Here is a 21,232-nt window from a genome sequence, read left to right on the forward strand (position 1 = left end):
TGTGGTGCCTTTAGAAAGTGAGTAGTTCATGTAGGAGGCCCAAGTGTCCTTATAGGATTTAGAGTCCTTGAAAAAGAGACCCCAGGGAGATGGCTCACTCTTTTACCATAGGAAAAGACAACTAGAAGTACCATGTGTGAAGCAGAAAGTGAGCTCTGATCAGACATCAAATCGGCCAAGGCCTTGACCTTGGACTTCTCAGTCACTGGAACTGTGAGAAAAATAACCATGGCTTATAAGCCATCTGGTTTATAGCATTCTGTAGTAGCAGCCTGAATGAACTAAGACAGCATTATTTTTAAATCATGGGAAACACAATATACCTTCTTAGGGCCCATTGTTGAAACTCAGTCTCAGTAGGGGTAGTGGTGATCTGAAGAGGTGCCGCTATACTGTTGCCTAAGCAAGTGTCAGGAAGCATCCCAGATGGAAATAACACAGGTGTGTTGACTCTGAAGGCCATGAGCACATTAGCCCCAAACTAATGTGCATTGAAAACACAGACATGGATACTCGTAGACACAGTTGCACAAAAACACAAGGCGGAAGCATACACAGAGACCGTTGATATGGTTAGGGCAGGGGAAGCAGAAATGAAATTATGGTGCATATTTAATTCTACTACTTGGTTTTTAGACCCAGCTGGAGGTTGTGAATGCAGTACTCTACTCTAATGAATATATATGACATGGTTTATTACATGAATATTTATACACATGGAAACATGTGCTTTGCAAACCTTGGTGCCTAGCTGTGTTTAGGGGAACTGACTTGAGATTGGGACATCCTGGTTCAGTGGACACAGCACTGAGCTCAAAGGCAGACAATTTGGAATTGGTCCACATGCCAGTCAGGCCCTCCTTAGCCTCACTTTCTGATCTGTCAGATGGGGCTTTTGTCCCAGTTGGGTTTTAAGAGCTCTTTCTACACTACCTATTTAAAGGACACTGTGGAAGTGGTAAAATAGAAAAAGTCTCTGCCTCAGGAAGAGATTGTCTGTGGGGTGGAATAGGCTCCAAGTTAGGCACGGGAGACCCATATTTAATTTTAGGCTCTGATGCCTCCTGGCTAGGTGGTCTTTAGCAAGTCACTTGCCTTCTATGTTTTACTTCTTTATCTGATTCCTAATAATATACTTGCTCTTTGGTAAGCATTTACTGAGAGCTGGCCCCTGTGCAAAGCCTCTGGACACAATGTCCTATTTAATTCTCATGGCACCCTTTGAAAGAGGAATTATTATTATTATCTACACTTTATAAATAAGGAAACTTAAGCATGAGGAGTTTAATTAAATTAGACAAAGCCAGGAGTCAAACACAGGTCTGCCTGCCCCTCAATTCATTCTATCCCTGCATGGAAACTGCCATTAATACCTTCATGACAGGATGTTATAGGTTAAGAAATGCACTTCCTCCCCCCAAAGTATCCACATTCTAATGCTTGGAACATGTGATGGCATTGCCTTAAAAAAAAAAAAAAGTTTTTTGTAAGTATGATTAGAGTTTTTTTTTTTTTTTTTAAATATAGCCTCAAGATTTTATTGTCTTCATAGTAAAACAACTTTATGAGGAGACTTGGAACTGGATCATGTGGCGCTTTCTCTTATTGTCTCTTGCTGGTTCAAAAGCCTGCATCTCTTGGTAACCAGCATTCTCTTTGAGCTGCAGTTGGGTTGGACACACTCGAGCCCCAACACCGTCTTCTATGGAGTTTCAGCATTGTTTGGAGCATCAGCTTAGTTTGCCCCCCATAGCCACTTTGCTTCCTATCAGAATGCCACTTTCCCTGGACATGCAGAGAATCCTTACCCTTCTTGGAGTGCGTCACTTGGTGGGATTGGTGCTAGCCACGCTTCTTACAGAAATTGTGCTATGTTTTAGGAGCGTTCACCATGTTTGCAGGAGTGCTCTTGACAAGGAAAGAAAGGGATGGCATGGAAACGGCTAAGTCAAAGATCTGGACATAGGAAGATTGTCCTAGATATCTGGGTGGGCCCTAAATACAATCACAAATGTGTTTATGAGGGAAGCACATAAATGTGTTTAAGAGTGAGAGTTGGTCACTGACAGAAGAGATGATGGTGGCAGAGAATGGAGTGGTGCAGCCACAAGCCAAGGAATGCTGGCAGCCACCAGATGCAGGAAGAGGTAGGAACAGATTCTCCCAGAGGGAGCACAGCCCTGCTGACACCTTGATTTTTTGCCGAGGGATACTGATTTTATTCTTCTGCCTCCAAAGCTGTGAAAAAACCCCATCTTTCTATTGTTTTAATCCACCAACTTCCTGGTACTTTATTACACAGCAAACCTAGGAAACAAGACACACTAGGAAACAAAACACACAGGGTTTGTGGTTAAGAGAAAATATATTATGATGTGCTTAGTCTACTATCCGGCACTAGCACGTAGTATTTTAGTATATGCCAACTTTTATTAATACTGAGTCAAGGACAAATGTTTTCTGAAGTCTCTTGGTGATGCAAGGAATTACATGTGACCCTTGCTACTTTCTTCAGGCGTGCAAGTAACAAGAGAAAACAGATTGAGAAACAATCTGTGTGGTTATTGCTCATCCACATTTCCTCAGTTCGGGTCATGTTCCTTGATGCCCAGTCCCCATAGGGAACTTCTGGTTGAGAGTAACTAGAATTGATAGTCAGATACCAGTAATGATGACAATGGTGGCAATAGTCAAGATGTAGCCATGCCTGTGTGACAGGCACTGTCATGCAATCTTTATGCGGTTCCTCTAATCATGACGACCACCCAGTGAGGCGTAGTTACCACTATTTGGCAGATGGGCACCCCGAAGTGTAGAACAGTGTGACTTGCTCAAGGTCACCTGGGTATAAAGGGCAGAGCCAGGAGGTGAAGCCAGGTCTGGTTGACTCTAAAGTACAAGGGCCTTAACCAGGTAATGATGTTATTCGCAGATGTCCCACCCTGGCTCAGTGTGCTTTGAGCCCTGTCTTGGTTAGAATCAGCATTGCTTCTCCTTGTTCAACCATCTCACTTTCCTTTCTTTTCACCTGTCCTGGTGAGAGTTTGAAGGTTTGTGTAAAGTAGTGGCATAATCCACATGTGGATCCGAACCTGGCTCTTTACAGTCTCTGGAGGTGTGAAAGTTAAGTAACTTTTTGGGAGTCTCGTTTCTTCACCCCCATGCTAGGGATATCAGTGGCTACTTCACAGGATGTTCTGTGACTTCAATGATGTAATGCTTTTAAAGGACTTACACTGTGCCTGCTGCATCATGAGAGCACAGTCTATAGCCACCATTATTTATATTTTGCAGGGTCTGAAAAACATTTCAGGATGATGTAAGAGGGAATTCCCCTGAGTTGATTTCCAGATGTAATTAAGAAGAGTGACTTTAGAACCCATTGCCCCTGGGAGGAAACTCACTTCTGCTCTCCAGCAAGGCCTAGTTTGACCTACCTGTATCTCAAGAATGCAGCTTAGCAGTGTTCTCCAGTTGGCCAAACTGTACCTCTTTTGAGCGCTTGGCAGAGTCAGCACCTGGCCCCTCCCTGGGCAAGGCCCTGAACTGTCTGATAAGGAGGTTGGGATTTGTTCTCCAGTTCCGCCTCTATCTCCTTCCAGGGACCAGCAGCTTGGGCTGCCTGTGCAGCCAGGAAGGATGTGCATGGATTTCTTTTGTCTCTAGCTCATTTCTTTGGCTGCCCTTCAGCGGGAGCCCAGGGTAAAATGAATGGGAGGAAGCTGTCAACTGCCCTGTTGGCCTCAGATGGACCCTGGTCAGAGCGAAGGGAAGCTGGGGAGTTGGAAGAGGCCAGCGGTTCTTGAGTTTGAGAATCCCTTCATCATCAGCTGTTTACCTTAGAATAACAATAGCTAACATCCAGTGACTGGGCATTGGCCTTGAACTTCAGGTTTTACCTAGATTTTTTTTTAACCCTATCTATATTTAACCAAGTGGAGTCATACTCAGTTTTTAAACCAATATTTTTTTTTTCACTTGGAAATATAGCATGGATATTACTAAACCACTTTAAAAGATTGACCTAAGAACTTTTTGGAATTTTTGATATTTTTTAGAATAAAACTCTAGAATTCTAAAGAAAGTTACAGTTTTGAAGTAAACGAGATCATACTTTATATGCTATTTTATACTTTACCTTTTTATTATTTGTCTTCGATGTCTTTGCATGTTGGCACATTGGTGGTCCCATTTCATTCTCTTTAATGGTGATGTAGGTTTGCTGTGAATTGATGGATCAAAATTTATTGATTTTTCTATGGACCGTTAGGTTTCAGGTTTCTTATTATTACAGATAATGCAGCAATAATAGGCTTGTGTAGCGTCTTTCAACACATTTGCAATATTTCTCTAGGATTGGCATTTCAAAGTAGAGTTGCAAGATCATCTGGTACATAGGTTAAAAATGTTTTTAAATTATGAGGAAGGCACCTCTCATTTCACAGATATCTCCTTAAAGGCTGTAACATTTTACATTTATATGACTGAGTGTATATTATGGATATATTTCCATGTATATTTATCATACTTTTTTTTTCTTTGAGTTAGAACCCAAGACCTGCATGCTAGGAAATTGCTCTGCTACTGAGCTACATGCAGGCTCATTTATTTTTTTTTAAACATTTTGCAACAAGGTCTCACTAAGTTGTCCAGGCTGGCCTAGATCTTGCAATCCTTCTGCCTCAGCCTCCTGAGTAGCTGAAATTATAGGTGTGTACTACCATGCCCAGTTTATCATATCATTTTAAATGGCTGTATGGTATTACATTGCATGTGTATGCCATGATTAACTTTCAAAAATTCTTACAACAAAAAATTATCAAAGTTTTGATAATTATAAAAAATTATCAAATTATTAAACACAGAGTAGAGAGAATAACAGTGAATCCCTGTATATGCATCATCTAGTTTAGCAGTAACCAAGATGCTATGATAAATTTAATCACTCCTTATCAATGGATATTCAGGATTTTCGATTTTTTTAAAAAAAACTTTACAAACAGTGCTGGGCTGAATGCACTTTTACTCTTTGGATGTTACTTTTAGAGGGTTACCTTATAGAATAAATCACTAGGTCAAGGAGGATTTACTAGTGTTTTACTAGATAAAGGAAAATTGTCTTTGGTGTCTCTACATGTTCATATCCCACCATTCTTGTTGAAAGATCATGTTTTCATAAACTCCCACCAATAGTTTAATTGTTGAGCTTGGGCATACTTTTTTAAAAAAAATTGTTCTTTTTAGTTATTCATGCCAGTAAAATATATTTTAATGTATTATGCATACATGAAGTATAACTTCCCATTTTTGTGGTTGTACAGGCTGGCCTAGATGTACATGATGTGGAGTTACACTGATTGTATATTCATATAGGAACATAGAAAAGTTATGTCTGATTCATTCTACTGTCTTTCCCATTCCCATCCCTCTCCCTTCCCCCGCTTCCCTCCTGTCCAATCTGGTGAACCTCCTCTCCTCCCTCACCCTGGCTATTGTGAGTCGGCATCTGCATATCAGAGAGAATATTCAACCTTTGGTTTTTGGGGATGGCTTATTTAATTTAGTATGATAGTCTCAGTTCCATCCATTTATTGGCAGATTCTATGATTACATTGTGTATATGTACCAGAGTTTCTTTATCTATTTATCTGTTGAAGGACACCTAGGTTGATTCCATAGCTTAACTATTATAAACTGAGCTGCTATAAACATTGATGTGGCTGCATCACTATAGTATGCTGATTTTAAATCCTTTGGCTATATGCCCAGGAGTGGGATAACTAGGTCAAATGGTGGTTCCATTCCAGGTTTTCTAAGGAATCTCCATACTGCTTTCATGAGTGGTTGTATCAATTTGAAGGCCCCTCCGCAATGTATGAGTGAACCTTTCTCCCCATATCCTCACTAACATTTACTGTTTACTTGTATTCTTGGTAATTGGCATTCTGACCAAAGTGAGATGAAATCTCAGTGTAGTTTTAATATACAATCCTCTAATTGCTAGGATGTTGAACATTTTTTCATATATTTGTTGACCAATTGTATTTCTTCTGTGAAGTGTCTGGTTAGTTCCTTAGCCCATTTATTGATTGGGTTATTTGTTTTTTTGGTGTGTTTTGAGTTCCTTATATATATCCTAGAGATTTATGCTCTATCTGAGGTGCAGGTGGCAAAGATTCTATAGGCTCTCTCTTCACTTTCTGGATTGTTTCCTTTGCTATGAAGAAACTTTTTAGTTGTATATCACCCTGTTTACTGATTCTCTTTTTTAAGGAGAAAAGGTTTATTTAGCGGCTCATGATTTCAGAAGTCTTAGTCCATAGAAGGCAGGCTCCATTCCTCAGGGCTCAAGGTGAGGCAGAACATCATGGCAGAAGAGTGTGGCGGAAGGAAGCAGCTTACATCATCATCCGGAAGCAGATAGAGAGACTCCATTCTCTAGCTACAAATATATACCACAAAGCCACGCTCCCAATTCCCACCTCCTCCAGCCACACCCTACCATTTCAGTTACCACTCAGTTAATCCCTGTCAGGGGATTAAGTCACTGATGGGGTTAAGACCTCACAACCCAATCCTTTCTCCTTTGAACCTTCTTGCATTGTCTCACATGTGAGCTTTTGGAGGACACCACATCTAAACCATAACACTTCACTATGTATATGTATATCAAAACACGATTCTTGATTTTATTTCTTGTGCTTTAGGAGTCTTGTTGAGGAATTCAGTTCTCAAGCTGACATGGTGAAGGTTTAGGCCTACTTTTTCTTCTAGTAGGTACATGGTCTCTGTTTTAGTGCCTAAGTCCTTGATCCACTTTGAGCTGAGTTTGTGCAGGATGAGAGAGAGGGGTTTAATTTCATTGTGTTACATGTGGATTTCCAGTTTTTTTCAGCACCATTTGTTGAAGAGACCATCTTTTCTCCAATGAATGTTTTTGGAACCTATTTCTAGTATGGGATAACTGTATTTATGTGGGTTTGTCTCTGTCTTCTTCTATTCTCTACCATTGTTTTCATGTCTGTTTTGGTTGCCAATACCATGTCATTTTTGTTACTATCGCTCTGTAGTATAATTTAAGGCTTGGTATTGTGATGCCTCCTGCTTCACTTTTCTCACTGAGGATTTTGGGCAGACTCTTTAAATTGAAACCCTCCTGCCCTTTTTTCCCAAACAGTTTTAATGAGAAACAACTTACACATCATATACTTCACTTATTTAACGTATACAATTCAATGTTTTTTAGTATATTTGTAGAGTTGCACAAATGTCACCATAAACTAATTTTAGAATATTTTCTTCACTTCCCAAAGAAACAGCAATACCGTGGTTAGAATTGTGTCCCCAAAATTCATATGTTGGTGTCTTAACACCCAATACTTCAGAGCAGCCTTATTTGGGGACTAAGTTGTGGATGTATTCAGCTAAGGTGAAGTCATGCTGTAGTGTGGTGGGACCCTGATCCAAGATGATCAGAGTCCTTACAGGAAGAGGAAATTCACACTCATTTTGCACATGGGGAGAATGCCCCGTGAAGAATTGAATTTCACTGCCATTAGCCAAGGAACTCAGAATCTAGGAGAGAAGCCTGGAATAGATCCTTCCCTTACACCTTGCAGAAGGAGCATGGGCTGCTCACACCTTGATGTTGGACTAAGCCTCCAAAACCATGTGATAATTAACTTCTGTTTTTTAGGTCATATAGTCTGTGGCACTTTGTTAAGGCAGCCCTAGCAAATTAATACAGTCATTCCCCATTCTCCAGCCCCCTCCTCCATACCAGTCCTACTGAAGCACTAATCTGCTATCTCTAAGTCTGCTTATTCTGGATATTTCTTATAAATAGGGTTATTCAATATGGACCTTTTACTTAGGGTGATGTTTTTGAGGTTTTTACATATTGCAGGATTTTTTTTTTTCTTTTTCTTTTTTGGTATTGGGAATCGAACCCAGGTGTGCCTTACCACTGAGATACATCCCCAACCCTCTTTATTTATTTATTTTTTTATTTTGAGATAGTATCTCCCTATATTGCTGAGGCTGGCCTGGAACTTGGGATCCTCCTGCCTCAACTGAGATTACAGTCACTGAGATTACAGATGTGCACCACTGCTCGGGTCTTCATGTTGTAATATGTTGCAGTCTTTTCTTTTTTCGGTGCCAGGAATTAAACCCAGTGGTGGTTAACCAGTAAGCCACATCCCCAGCCATTTTTTATATTTTATTTAGATCCTGTCTCAATGAGTTGCTTTAGGATGTCATTATGTTGCTGAGTCTGGCTTTGAACTCAAGATCTTCCTGCTTCAGCCTCCTGAGCCACTGGGATTATAGGTGTGCACCACCACACCCAGCTGCAGTATTTCTTTTTGTTGCTCTTTAGTATTCCAGTATGTGGATGTACCATGTTTTGTTAATTTTAAGCCTGAGCCAACTTTTCTCTGTGCTACCAGGTTGATTTCAGGGCTATCCATTGAGCACCTCTGTATAGAGTCCTGTGCTTGGTGCTGTAGGAGGTAAGGATGAAAACACAGCTACCTTTGTCCCTGTAGCAGAGGAAACAATGTACAAAAAGCATGGTCCGAGGCAGATAACAGATTTACACAGTAGAACTGAAAGTCAAATGCTGCAGAGGCAACAGGGAAGAGAAAATTTGTGACAAAATTTGAGCAAGCTTCCTCAAAGAGGGTCATTTGGAGTTAGCTCTGTTCTTCAGAGTGGGGGCAGCTTTAAAGAGGGAGAAAGAAGAGATGAGAGGGAGAATGAGAAAGGAATTCAGACTGAGAAAATAATATATAAATATTCGGTGTGGATCAAGAGAAACTCAAAGCTCTGGTGCTCGTAATGTCTTAGGAATTCAGTATTCCTAACTAGCCAAATCATCTGAGTTCAGAAGGTGATATGTCAAGGTGGGGAAGGAGTTGCTTTTCCTTCCACAGCTGGCTACCAGAGGATTTGAGTGATGGAGAGCTCAATTTTTTGTTCTTCTATTTTGGACTTTGAGTTGGGTTCTCTCTTGCCTTAGGTAAAACCATGTGGTCCACAAAGTAGGTGGACTACTTCTAGGAAAGACACTCTAAGACTACTTTAAATCTAGGCTGTATTTTCTTTTCTTTTATAGGCAGTTGCAATATCTTTATTTCGTTTTCATGTGGTGCTGAGGATCAAACCCAGTGCCTCGCGCATGCTAGGTGAGCACTCTGCCTCTGAGCCACAACCCCGCCCTAGGTTGTCTTTTCTATACTTTGATAGATTTTCTATACTTTTTCTATATTTTGATAGTAGGTATCTTTCTATATCCACTAAAGAGAAACTTGGGCTGAGCCGATGTTGGAGGTGTACCTGGCAGAGGGAGCTCATGACTTCAGGGGCTGAGCACAGGGTGAAGATGGCTTTTTCTTTGGAGTCTGGTGGTACACACTTATAATCCCAGAGACTTGGGAGGCTGAGGCAGCAGGATCAAAAGTTTGAGGCTAGCCTCAGCCACTTAGCAGGGCCTTAGGCAACTTAGGGAGATCCTGTCTCAAAATAAAAATGAAAAAGAACTGGGATGTAGATCAGTGGTAGAGCACCCTGAGTTCAATCCCATTACCTAAAAATAATAAATAAATAAATAAATAAATAAATAAAATAAAAATGGGGGCCTCTTCACAACTTGGCTAGATGGGAAATCTCATGAGAAGCAGGGTGGTGGGGAGGATGGAGGATGACTGCTTGGATGGATGGATGGACATTTTGAATTGGAAGATGCACTGGAAGTGACCACCTTCTACCTCCCATTTCTCCAAGCTCCAAGGATGTGACTGAACTCTTTACCTTAACTCCCTGGAAATCAGGATGTTTCCTATCCACTAACATTTCTGCTTGGACAATAATGCCCAACTCTCCTAGGGAAGAATCTGAGAGGTGAGACCAGTACTGGGTTTCTGGACTGGTTCTGTCCTGAAAATGAAACCACATGTACATCTCATCCGGGAGATACTTTGACTTTTAGAAAGTTAGTTTTATCACTATTTAGAACTCAGTGACATACACAGACCTTTGGCTGACCCTCAAGTGCTCAATGAATAGACTTCTGGGCAAGTTGGGGGCAGGTCTTGCTCTCACTCAGTTGGGGACGGCTGTGGGTGATAGAATCTCTGGCGTTTTTGATGAGAATCTCTAATGTTTGAACTTGAGCTCTGGACTGCTCACTGAGAATACTTCACTTCTGTTTTTACTTCCTTCATTTGACAGATGTCGTGAGAGCTGACCATGTAGCAGGCACGGGGGTAGCTGTGGGTGTTTCTGGGAGAAGCAAGGAGGGGACATACACAACCTCTGTCATCATGGGGCTTAGAGATTAGTGGTGGAGATGGTTGCACAATTACTGAACAACGTGGGGCACTCCAGAATGGAGGAGTATGGGGAAAAAGAACTGGCTCTGGATTGGAGTCAGGGATGGCTTCTAGGAGGAAGGAAGAACTGAAAACTTGTGGTGGTCATAGAGGGTGGGCGGAGTTGGCTCGTTCCATGGGGGGGGGGTGTGCATGCCAAGCAGCACAGGCAGCTTGAACACAGGCCCTAAGGCCAGAGTGACATGTGAAGGCAAATTGGCTTCTCCAAGGTTAGAACCGAACAAGAGGAAGGAAATGAGAGGTTGCGGAGGCTGCTAGAGTGAGTTCTTGAAGGTCCTTATAGGCTCCTTAAAGAGTTTTCTTGCAGCTGAGTGTAATGGTGCATCCCTGTAATCCCAGCAGCTCAGGAGGCGGAGACAGGAAGATTCCAGGTTTGAGGCTGGCCTCAGCAACTTAGCAAAGACCTGTGCAGCTTAGTGAGATCCTGTCTCAAAATAAAAAATAAAAAGAAAGGCTGGAGATGTGGCTCGCTGTTTAAGCACCCCTGGCTTTAATCCTCAGTACCCACCCCGCCCCCTCTAAAAAGTTTCCTCTCAAGGGCAATGGGAAGTGATGATGGGTGTTTTAAGAGCCAGATAGTTGCCTAGCATGAGTAAAGTCATGGGTTCCGTCCCCAACACCATGGGGAAAACATCGCAGCCAGATAGTGACAGCATCCAAATGCATTTTAAGAGGACTAATTTGGGGATGAGGCAGCTGATATGGGGAGAAGAACATGAATTCCAGAGATATTTATATGATGGACTCATAGATACTGGGAAGTGGGGGAATATGAGCAGAGGGAGAGGGTTATTCTGAGGTCCCCAGGTTGAACAAGTAGCAGGGCAATGGTGCCAGTCTCAAGCCTGTCCTTAGCTTGTGGTTGAGACCTCAGGCCACTTCTTTTGTTGGATCTTTAGTTTTCTCACTAGGTGAAGGTAATAATCCTAGTCATCACCCTTATAGAATCATGGTGAGGATCCCCTGTCCACTGATGAGATCCACAGGAGAAATAGGGTCTTGTACTCTCCATAACACTAAAGGGCCTAGCAGAAGCATAAATCTGTCATTCCCTTTGTTATCTCTGTCTTTCCTCCTTATCTAAAATTCTAAGTACTTGTTCTCCCAGGAACTCAGCTCTTGGAGCAGCTGGGGCTTCACCGGGGGCCTCTCTGGGGCTCTCAAACCCACTTTTGTTGAAAACAATGATATCATTGAGTGGGTGGAGCTGGGCCAGGCTCTCCTCAGCCATTTGCAAAAGCAGGGTCTTTATGACTTCTGTACTATGGCTCTTTTCCAGCCTCTTCCATGGCTCCCATGTGACCCATGGCTCCCCTTCCTCCTCCTTTTCCCCACTGAGATTGTGGGTTTGGCAGCTCCAGTGTTCTCCTCTTGCATCAGTCTCCCTGGAGAGAGGTCCAGATGGGCCAAGGAGCTATAATGACTGTATTATATCAAGCACGGTTTCTTTTTCCAAGGCCCCACCTCCTGGGGAAGGGCAGGGCAAATCATGAAAAAGGATTCCTTCAGAGAGAGACTCAAGCGCTGGAGAAAGGGTGATCTAACATGGGAGGGATGTCTTTGGGTTCCTTGTATTCCAGAAGCTCTTTATCTCTTGATGTACTCATCCTAGATGTGGGACTTCCAGAAGAAAGCAAAGGTCAGGTTGGCCACTCAAGTATGGGCTGATAGAAATATGGCTGGGGAAAAGGAGATCCCCAATGTGGAATGAGCATCCTTAGCTCCGGATGCTGAGGCCAGCCTTGTTCTCTCCCCTCAATGCACTCCATTGCACACTTGCACGCACGAACTCACTCCTCCATAACCATCCATGTAGGCAGCTTGTTAGGGGAGACTGGCAGATGGTCACCACACCAGTTTTCAACTATTCTAGGAAGGAAGGAGGAAAGAAGGACTGTGAAACTTGCCTTTTGGGGATCAATCAGACATCTGCCCCCTCTGCATGGCCTATGAATGTTTGCAAGTGCTCTCATGAATGGGAGATGCAGGTGCCAGGCGGAGGGCAGGAAAACCAGGCCTGCCTCTTGCCTGTTATCTTCCCATCTGTCACATGATCGGCCTCCATAAATATTTGTGCAGTGAGTGGGCTTGCAGATGTAGGGCTTGTGGTTCAGTCAGGGTACCACAGCTTGGCCAAGCACAAGAGCAAACACATGGTGGAAGCCAGCCATGGGGAACTGGGGCTTCCCAATGCCACGTGCCCTGAAATTTGTACTATTTTACACCCCCACCCCCACCAATAAGCGATTATTGATGAGATTGCATGAACATTCTTCCTCTCTGTCTTCTGGGGCTGTCTGGATGGATGACTTAACTTTTGCATTATCTACTACAAACATTTAGATTATTCTAGTTTATTGAGACTGATTGGTCTAGAAACAAAATACAGCTGTGTGATGTTGGGCAAGTTGCTTTTATTTTTTCCAATTTTTTATCTGTAAAAGGGAGGGTGGGCAGGGCGGGTAGTACATCAAGATTGTTTTGTTACAGTAAACCCCATAACTTACACACTACTTGGGCCCCTAAGGGGCAAAAAATATTTTGGGAAGAGACAACGAATGGGCCACACATAGAATGAAGGAAAAGCTGAAGAAGGAGGGTTTGGAAGGGATGAGATGAAGGAATTAACAGTCCCTTCTAATGAGATCTGACTGACTGTCCAGGCTTGTTATGTCCCGTGCACATGGCCAGGCAAAGGCAGGAACCTTGGCTAATTTCAGGTGCCTCAGTCAGCAGTGCAGTGAGTGGCGAGTGTTTCTCTAACTACAGACCAGGCCACTGTCGTCCCTCGAAGGTGGGATGGATGCTGAGCAGACCAGAACAGTGGATGTCCCCTATGATCTGGGAGGACCTTTCAAGTCCTGATGTTCTTGACTTGTGCTGTGGTTGTGGTTTGTGCTTTAAGTTGTTTGGAAACATTGGGCACATTTATAAAAGTCACTGTGAGATTTAATCAGAAGCTAAGAGGGACTAAGCACCGACATTTACGGCAGGTTAGTTTGGGGTCTTCAGTTACCTTTTTAATGTTTCCTTGCTTGCTTTTTTTTAAGGATGTGGTTTACCTGTTTCCTTCTTAAGTATATTTTCAAAGGTTCAGTGATCGAAGAGGGTCCTTTTGTTCACTTCCCCTTGTGCCTTAACCACGGTTTATCTTTACAAATGCCAGTTTCTCACACCTTGTGCCCTAGCACTTCCCTTCCAGGTTATCAGTGCTATCAGCTAATCTGATGTAGGAACACAGTGGTTATTTGCCAAATGGTTGCTTGAGAAGCTGCTTTCAGGCAATACTTCTGCCTTCAATTTTTTTGTATTTCTGAGAAAATTTGTCATTTCTCTGAACTGGTTTTACCCACTTCCGGGAAGTACCCATAATGGGTCGTTTAGGATACTTTTAAACAAAATTGCAAACCCTTCTTGGTGAGGCATTTTGAGGGCCACTCAGGCCCCTGTCAGTTAAGCAACCAGATGCCAAGAAGTCGACCTATTTGTACAGACAGGTTACTCATCTTCACTGAGGCAGCCAAGAGAGAGAGAAGAGATTAAATAAAGATCCCGCTGGCCCAAGGAGTAAGCAGTACTCATCCAAACATCCTTTGGTGTATAATGTAGAAGCAAAACATGGGACCAGGAGCTGGTCGGAAGGGTGCCAGGTCTTGTGAGGACTGGGAGAAGATATAATTGGAAGCAGTGAAAAAGAAGTGTTGATTTAATGCATTGTTTGGAAACTTCCTTAATAGGAGGCTAAAGACAACATACAGAGTAGCTCTGGCTTTTTGCCGGATTTGCGGGTGGCGCCATCTTGCCTCTGTAGTGTTGCTTACAAAACTGATCCTTTGGCAGTGAGGCTCCTTGTGCATGTGAGTCCTTGGATTAGGAGGAGGTCCCAGCTCTTTACTATAGGAACAATTTTTAAGGTTGCCCCTTCCGTGGCCTTTCTGCTCCCTCAAAAAAGAATATCTCTGCAACTAGGTCCCCGGACTTATCCATGCCTTATTTGGATTTGGGGCCATGCCTTTGGCATCTCTGTTTCCATTCCTTTGGAGTCAGAGGTGAGATGAGCGCTGGCCTGGAAGTCTTGGTTCTGAAATAGCTCCAGTTCACGTCTCCCTCTTTCTTTCACTTTCCAAAACCCAAAATAAGGCTAGGTACAGTCATGCTCACCTGCTAGACCCAGTTACTTGGGATACTGAGGCAGGAGAATCACAAGTTTGAGACCAGCCTGGGCAACTTAATGAGACTCTGTCTCAAAATAAAATAATGAAAATTAGAAAAGCTAGGGATGTAGCACAGATGTAGCTCCTAGTACCACAAGATAAATAAACATAAAAATAGAATAATACCGAATTTGTTATCTTTGTCTCAAATATGGACCAGCATAGACCATCACATTAAAATAATACTCTCTGCTTTTCAGAAAGGATTCCCAGTGCCTGTCTGTCCTGAACCTTTGCCTTTTGATAGAAAGGGACAGGGAAGCTGAGTAGCCTATGACTTGCCCAGTATCTCCTAGCTAATTTGAAACATTAGTATCAGAATTTACAATCAAACGTACCCAAAAAAGAGAGAGACTTAGGAATAGACAAATGCCTGTTGTCTGGAGTCAACAATTATCTAGATTTTGCCACATCTGTTCATAGCTAATCTTGGAGAAAATGGTAACAGTTGATTTCTGTAGATTGCAAATACTTTATACTGCATAAAGAATTATTTTTAACATTTAAAAAATTTTATTTAACAAGTAGTCGTATAGCCTCTCTATATGCCAGGCACAGACTTTACAGCAACCCTGTTGAAGGAGATGCTGTCATTCTCCCCATTGTATAGATGAGAAAACCGAGATACAGACAGGATACTGTCTTGCTCAAAGTCACACAACCTTTAAGTGTCAGAGCTAGGATTTGAATGCGTTTTCTCATTTGAGCTTCCTTCATTGCTATAAGATAGTAATTATCACCCAGTTTATTGTTGCAGTCTAGGAAATGGAAGGTGTTTAGGTAGCCCAAGTGAAAATAATTCTTGTACAAATACACAGTCAGCACTTATCAAAATTTTATTTATTGAGTTAATGGAGTAATCAGCAAGATGCTACAACTGGTATAAAGCTAGGCATGGTAGCACATATCACAATCCCAGGAAGTTGGATGAGGCAGGAGGATAGCAAGATTGAGGACAGCCTGAGTAACTCAGCAAGACCCTGCCTGCCCCCCCAATTAATAAATAAAAAGGGCTGGATACAGCTTAGTAGTAGAGTGCTCCTGAGTTCAGTCTCTAGTACTGCAAAAAAAAAATAATAATAATAATAAAATAAAATATAATAAAAATAAAAAAAAATAAGGAAAGCTCTGATTTCCCACTGGAGCCCCCAAGAACCTTAGCCAGGCCCTGATTTCTTTGAGAATTAAGACGTGACAATGTTTTGGTGTGGCCCTAAGAGGAAGCATCATCTTTTGCCTCATTTCAGAACTTAAAAGGACAGTCAGAAAGTGACACTGAAAGCAAAGCAGTCTTAGCCTACATTTTCCCTCAATGCTGTGCCTATATCCTCCTTAGATTTTTAAAAAATAAGTTGACACATAAAAATGGTACATATGTATAAATCAGTTTTAGGTTTTTAGAAGGTGACTAGGAGTCTGGGAATGGGAAAGAGAACTTGGAGTTGATTAAAAAAAAAAATCACCTGGAAAAACGAAGCATGCATATTTCTTGGTCCTTAATTAGAGAAAGTCATTCTCAGTAGGGCTGGGAGAGAGCCTTTCTGGATGGTTATCAGGCTGAGTGTCACCATAATGGAATTTAGAATGTGTGCCTAGGCTGTCACTAACCCTTATTGGCTGAGGCCCTTTCAGGCCAAATGAGAGGGAGCAGCAAGGCTGTACCTCCCCAGGCATTACCAGGGTACAAGACTTGGAACTCCACAGAGCCAAGATCCTGGTGGAGGAGGCAGCGGTCAGGGTCAACCCTGGAATGATCAGAGCAACGCTTGCTAACGCTGAGCATGTGCATTCGAGAGAGCTCTTTCTCTAGGTGGTTTGGAAATTGTTATCATTTTATCTCCCCCAGTTTGCTTATTTGATGAGGGAGGAAGGCGGGTTGAGCTCCCAGAAGATGTTTTGCTGATTTATTTTAGTCTCTCTGCTCCTCCCTCCCAAGAGGGAGTTTTAGCTTAGAGAGGCTTTTGAAATTTGTCTGACAGTAAATCCTACTTAAAGAGATAGTCCTGGGTTTGAAGACTCCGAGCCTTAGGTTCCTGGCTGCTGGAACAGGAAGGTGTCAGATTCCCAGGGACAATTCTGTTCTTCCCTGGAGCGTGATCTTAACGTTTTATTTGGTATCTGGGGGGACAGCTTCTTTTCTTAGGTGGGATTCCGAGGTGGTAGCTTTGCCCCAGGACTCTGGTATCTAGCAATCTTGGTTTTACCCAAAGTCCAGTGCCACCTGTGGTTATTGAGAGGATACTGTGACAGGATGGAGAATCTTCTGCTGATCTCTGCCTGCCCCTGAGCTTCTGAGCACAGAACAGCTATATAGGGCTGGAGGTAATAGGATACAAAAGAATGGCTTTTCTATCAAAGCCAGCAGCCAAAGGAGGGGGTGGGGTGGGAAATCTTGGACAGTCTTCCTCTCTTCCTGGAGACACATCACTCACTACTCGTTTCCTGAAAATCCTAATGTAATCCAGCGGTGAAAGACAGCTTCCTGCCGATGTGCTGAGCCAGCCCCTTGTCAGGGAGGAGATGAGAACAAGATGTAGTCAGAGAAAGGACAGCTGGGCCAGGCTGGGCCACTCAGTGTCCATGCTGTCTCCTCTCTGTGTGGATAACAGTATCCTTTGTCTTAAAAGCACCAGGGACCCACCTGGGTACATGGGCATGGAGACATGGACAGCTCTACCTAGGGCAGTGGGGAGCATTTGAAAGCAATATTCTATCCCCTCTTGGTAAAATCATGCAGAGAGGGATAAACCTTGACCTTTCCTTTTGCTTCTAGAAGGAAGGACCTGGCTGAGTCTGCAGACCCATTTGGGGAAAGGGTTATTTCAATATAATTAGCCCTGAAGTTCTTGTTTATCTACTTTTTCTTCTCAGCAGACTTTCACATCCAAGAGTTAATGGTCTCCTTTTTTTTTGTGATCTCACACATGACCTCAAGGTCACTTGTCATCACCATCAAATTACAGTTTGGTCTACAGGTTCTGGGCAATGTTTGAGTTTTATGCTTCCACCTACAAGAGTCAGAAAGTATTTAAAGATTGGGGCCCACAGACATGAGATGGAATCTGGCTCTGGTACCATGTTGTGGGCACGGGGAGCTTCCATGTCCTCAAGTACAAAACAGGGAAGGTATGAGGACCTACCTGGTGGGTGTGCCATGATGGAAAAATGAAACAAGCCAGGACCTAGGACTTGGGACACATGCAGACAGTTCCGATTGCGAACTCTCTGGGTTTCCCAAATTCAGAACAATCCAGGATGTGGTGGAGGCAGGAAGGTAAGGGGGGTCTTGGACAGTGAGACATGTTTAGGCATTTCTGAAGTTGGTTAGAGAACTTATGGTCTGGGGCGGTGATTCTAAACTTGATCCTGCATCAGAATCATCTGGAAAGTTGCTAGAACAGAAGGTGTGGCCCCAGCCACAGTTTCTGTCTGATTCTCTAAGTCTGAGGTGGGACTGGACAATTTGCACTTTCAAATAAATGTTGATTTGAAAGGAGGTTAGGTGGAAGAGAAAGCAGATTGTTCTCTGTAGGTTCAAAAGGCAGGATAAAAGCTGGAGAGTGCCTAAAGAGAGGAGGTTTTCAATTTGGTACTTAACTAGCTGGGCGAGGTGGCACACAGCTGTCATCCCAGCAGCTCAGGAAGCTGAGACAGGAAGATCGCAAGTTCAAAGACAGCCTCACCAATTTAGCAAGGCCCTATGCAACTCAGTGAGACCCTGTCTCTAAATAAAAATACAAAAAAGGGCTGGGGATGTGGCTCAATGGTTGAGTGCCCCTGAGTTCAACCCTGGTACCAAAACAAACAAACAAACCAACAACAACAACAAAACAAACACGCATAACTACTACATGTGGTCAGAACTGGAGAGGGTAGTCTAATGAGCTCCTGCCCCTGGAAGTTCCAATGCTGAATGGATACCTTGCAGATTCCTATACTAGCTGGAAGTTTCATTCATTCATTTATTCATTTTTCCACTTATGAAATTCATAATAAACTTGGGACTGCCTGGTCAGAGCTGGGACCTGGGGGAGGGACCTTAAAAGAGCAGAGGCGCTTGCCTTCAGGGAGCCACGGTGGAATGGATTTCACCATAGAATAGCTAAGGTCCCTTTCAATGCTGTGGCTCTAAGAGTCCTATGAGGGTGGGAACAGATCCTCAGAATAAGAAGCTGCAGAAAGAGTCATATCTTCTGAGGACGTGTGTCTGACAGCTGACAAGAATGCGGACATTGCCAAGACTCACTTTGGATCACATCTAAATGTCACTGGATCCATGATTTCTCTCTCTGCTGATACTCAAAAGAGGCTGAGAATGTATGTACTATGAGTGCTTTTCCTGTGGGAAAATTGACATCTCCCCACTGGCACCCAGGATGGGCCACTAAACCCTGAACCCCTTACCAGCCATCCATCATGCAGCCTGTGAGGGAAGCCCAGGAAATGGGGCTGCACTGTGAACTCACTGTTTTTTATCACCTCCTCAAGTGGGGAGTGAAGGGCTGAGGAGAGTAAGGGAAACAGCTTAAATTTCATCAGCTTTTCTGGTTTGTTCCATCATAATCCCTGTTGAAAGCAATAACGATAATCATTAAATTTTACCACACTTGGCTCTGTGCCAGGCATTGGGTCAGCCCGCTTCATGGATTATTGGGTTGCTTGATTCTTAAGACACCCTTATCAACTAGTGTATTATCCTCTTTGTGTGTGTGTGTGTGTGTGTGTGTGTGTAAGAAGAAACAAAAGTCTGGAGAGGTCAAGAAGCCAGCTTATGACCCAAGAGATAGTAGAAGTCAGAGCTAGATCAGAACATGAGTCTTCTAGAATCCAGACCGTGCTCCAGGCTCTGGGTCTCCTGAACCTGTCACTCATTCCTTCAGTCACTAGATACTAGTTCTTTCCTTACACAAAATTATGTGAAGCACTGATTCATACCAGTGAGCAAAACTAGTTGGCCTCTGCCCTCATGGAGTTTGTTTCCTGTAGACCAAGGAGTGATTCTTCCCCTAGCTCCTGGGCTGCTTAGAAGCCAAGGAGGAAGAGGGAAGGGCTGGGAGACAGATTTTGGCATGTTCTTTGCTGACCCAGTATTTCCATGTGAATGAATTTCTCTGCACCAGCTGGGTTTTGTGTTTTGCTCCTTTTACATATCCCTGTTGGGTTTCTTTTCTTCTTGTGGAGTTTGGATGTTAGTATTTGCCTTCCAATTGCACCCTGGGGGGGTGAGGGAACCTGAGTCAGGAGTCAGAGAACTTGGAGCTGGAAGTAGCACTAGTGACTCTACTGATGACCTTCTCTCACTAGGGAATGTCACCTCTTCCCCCACCCAGGTTAGCCCTTCAGATTCTTTTGGCTGTCTGGGTTGGCCTCAGCCTACATTTTCTTCTTTTCAAAAGCAGTTTTGAATTATGTTTTCAGTTCAGATGATTTTAAAAATAGACTTCAGAAGCTTGTAACTTACGCTGTGAATATCTTCTGCAATCCTGAGATAATCACCATTAACAAGAGGCATTTGTTTTTCCAGTTGTTTTCAATGCATGCACAAGTGTGTACGATTGTTAGTTTTTCAATAAAATGACTTCTAAAATTCAAACTTTTCTGGCTGGGAGCGGTGGCGCACACCTGTAATCCCAGTGGCTTGGGAGGCTGAGATGAGAGGATCGCGAGTTCAAAGCCAGCCTCAGCAATGGTGAGGTGCTAAGCAACTCAGTGAGACTCTGTCTCTAAGTCAAATACAAAATAGGGCTGTAGATGTGGCTCAGTGGTTGAGTACCCCTGAGTTTGATCCTTGGTACCAAAAAAATGAAAACTCAAACTTTTTTGAAATTTACTGTTTCTATCTAGCTTCATTTTGGATATCTGTCCATATTTGTGGATAGAGATCTGTATCACTTTTTTTGTTGTTTGGGGGTCAGACTCCAATTCTAGTAGTGTCTTTCATGAGAATCCTTTTTTTTTAATGCCTAACCTTGACTCTCTATAGAATAATTGTGCCTTTAATGTTGCTGGGCTAATTGAAACATCCACTTGACTCTTTTACTTTTCTTTTGACTCCTGGAGAAATTCTAGGAACCTTGTTCAGTGTCTTCTGGCCTTTGGTGAGGATTTCTCATTCTCAGCTTCAGAGGTCTGTGACAAAAGAAAAACCAATGTCCCAGTTTAGAAAGAGAAAGAAAAAAAAAATCATTGGATGGGGGACGTACAGAATTACCAAGACTCAGGAAATCTGAAGCTCTAGTTCTCAAAAAATTCAGGCATAAGCAACAAGAGTCTGTTTAGACCTTGCAACACCACTCTATGGCTTTGCCTAAAACATGGGCCAAGCCCTTGGCCAGAGCCAGGTGGGACCCCTTGATTGATAATCTCACTACAGCATGCCTCAGAGAGAAAAGTTGAAGTGCTGATGCTTAAAATTGGTGCATGCAAAGTCGGAAAATCAATCAAGGGTTACAAAACCTAGAAAATGCTGCCTGTGTGTTCCTCTTTGTATTTTCTCATGAACTAGAAAGGAAAAAAGAAAAAGAAAAGATTATTGCTTTAGTTCTATCAACTTTATCTGGTTGGAGTTCTCAATGTATATAAAATTAGTGAAACATTCCCTCATTTTCTTTTTATTCTATAACT

The 21,232-nt window shown here is 42.8% G+C and overlaps 1 protein-coding gene and 1 pseudogene across 2 annotated transcripts in view; one reads left to right on the plus strand and one right to left on the minus strand.

Moving 5' to 3' along the window:
* Adam19 (ADAM metallopeptidase domain 19) overlaps positions 1-21,232 on the plus strand; it is an 85,333-nt gene that overhangs the window by 15,222 nt on the left and 48,879 nt on the right. The gene's annotated exons all lie outside the window — the stretch shown is intronic.
* Positions 1,563-2,414, minus strand: LOC107147933 (annotated as a pseudogene).

The sequence above is a fragment of the Marmota marmota genome, unplaced genomic scaffold (genome assembly GCF_001458135.2).
Source record: "Marmota marmota marmota unplaced genomic scaffold, marMar, whole genome shotgun sequence".
Lineage (NCBI taxonomy): Eukaryota > Metazoa > Chordata > Mammalia > Rodentia > Sciuridae > Marmota > Marmota marmota.